Raw genomic sequence first — 2,381 nt, forward strand, 5'->3', positions numbered from 1 at the left:
TCAATGCGTATTATAATGCCATGTGTGTCCCAAGAGCCCAGAAGGGGAGTTGACTAAATGCCTGATAGAATCAAGCAAGTGCTGAACAGGTTAGGATGCACTTCACCCAGGAGGAGATGTGAGTTGGGCATGAGGGGAGGAAGAAGAATTTGTTAGGAGAATAAAGCTTGGAAGTGCAGTCCAGGCAGATGGAAAAGCAAAGCACCACCGGGAGGAAAATCATGTAAAATTAAAAATTTTTAACCTGTCTTTCCCTGATCCAGCCTTTGCCAGGCTCTCTAGCGTTTTCTCCCTCTGCTCCAGCAATACTGATCACTTGCAGTTTCTCACCCACAACTACCCCATTTATAGCTTCTGTGTCTTAATCTGTTCCTTTCCCTGTGACCTGAATGGCCATACTCCTCCTGCTACACCCTGACTCTTTTCATCTGCCTAACTCCCAACCCCTCAAGTGTATCCTCTTCCAAGAAGGCTTCCCTGTACCCTGGAGTAGTGTTTCCATAATTCTGAGTGAATACACTTTTATTGTATTGATTAGATTGTGCATTGATTTTTTTTTCCAAACAAATGCTCATAAAAATACAGCTGTGGGATTTACTTTTAGGTTATTGTAAGTTAAACTCTAAAGAAAGTTCATGTTTACTGATAATTAAGGAAGTATTCATTAAAGTTAAGTAACACTTTTCATCTATCATATTACTTTTAAAAATTTGAAGGCAATAATGGGAAGGGTGGTGGACGGAAAGACCATTTGTTGCATTGCTGATAAAACGATGCATTCTTGCAACTTTTGGGAAACAATTTGGCAATATGATTTATTTATTTCTTTATTTATTTGTTGATCAATTGATTGTTTTTATTTTTTTAATTTATTTTTTATTTTTTAATACCTTCACTGGAGTATAATTGCTTTACATTGTTGTGTTAGTTTCTGTTGTACAATAAAGTGAATCAGCTATAAGTATACATATATCCCCATATCCCCTCCCTCTTAAGCCTCCCTCCCATCCTCCCTATCCCACCCCTCTAGGTCATTGCAAAGCATCATGAGCTGATCTCCCTGTGCTATGCAGCTGCTTCCCACTAGCCATCCATTTTACAGTTGGTAGTGTATATATGTCAATGCTACTCTTTCACTTCGTCCCAGCTTCCCCTTCGCCCCCTTGTGTCAAGTCCATTCTCTACATCTGCGTCTTTATTCCTGCCCTGCCACTGGGTTCATCAGTACCGTTTTTTTAGATTCCATATATGTGCATTAGCATACTGTATTTTTCTCATTCTGACTTACTTCACTCTGTATGACAGACTCTAGGTCCATCCATTACAAATAACTCAATTTCGTTCCTTTTTATGGCTGAGTAATATTCCATTGTATATATGTGGTAATATGATTTAAAGGTCTCACATTTTGATCTAGAAATTCAGATTCTGGGAATGAATTCAAAGGAAACATTACTAAAACTGGGAAGGGCTTTATGTACAAGAGTGACCGTCACGAGTTACTTATACTTGTGAGAAATTAGAAATGGCATGTGTATTCCCCCAAAGAAAAATGATTAAGTAAAAAGCACAATATAGTCATATTCTCAGCAGAATTTTAAAATGCTGTTAATAATTACCGTGATAAATCTTGTAACATACTGTCTAAGCTTGGGCTGTTATAACAAAACATCATAGCCTGGGTGGTTTAAAAGATAGATGCTTATTTCTCACAGTTCTGGAGGCTGGAAGTCCAAGATCACAGTGCTGGCAGATTTGATTCTTGGTGTGGGCCTTCTTCCTGGTTTGCATATGGCCTCCATCCTTCTATGTCCTCACCTGATGGAGAGAGAAAGAGAGAGACAGAGACAGAGATAGCGAGAGAGATAGAGACAATGGGCTCTGGTGTCTCTTCTTATAAGGACACTACAAGCAAGGAGCTGAGACTTGTCTTCAGCCTTCTTAATGATTTAGGAAATGGATGAGAGGTCCCTTGAGTTTCTCTGGAGTGCAGCAAAGGTAGAGCTGACAAAGCATTTTCAGGAAGAGTAAGGCTATAGGGAAGGGTTTCTCCATTAAGGGGAGTAACCAAAACTGAGCAAAAGCCTCATAGGTAAGACATGCATATTCTACTGCTCTGGCATTGGCCTGAACCCCAGGCAGAGCTCCCCTGTCCTGTGTCACCAGATGTGCAGGAAGCCGAGTACTCAACTTCTATACTACTCTACCCATTGGTTTGATGGCCATTCAGAAATGGGTCAGAAATTTCCCCTAAAACAGATAGTTTAGTTTGCAGTGCGAAAGTTAGTGACACTTTGCAACCTGCTTTTAGAAGCCGATGAAAATGACTTTTACGTGTGCATCATTTCATTTAGGGCATGTCCAGAAGGTTTGACGTCAAA

This window comes from Balaenoptera musculus, chromosome 17 (assembly GCF_009873245.2).
Source record: "Balaenoptera musculus isolate JJ_BM4_2016_0621 chromosome 17, mBalMus1.pri.v3, whole genome shotgun sequence".
In the NCBI taxonomy this organism is placed as follows: Eukaryota; Metazoa; Chordata; class Mammalia; order Artiodactyla; family Balaenopteridae; genus Balaenoptera; species Balaenoptera musculus.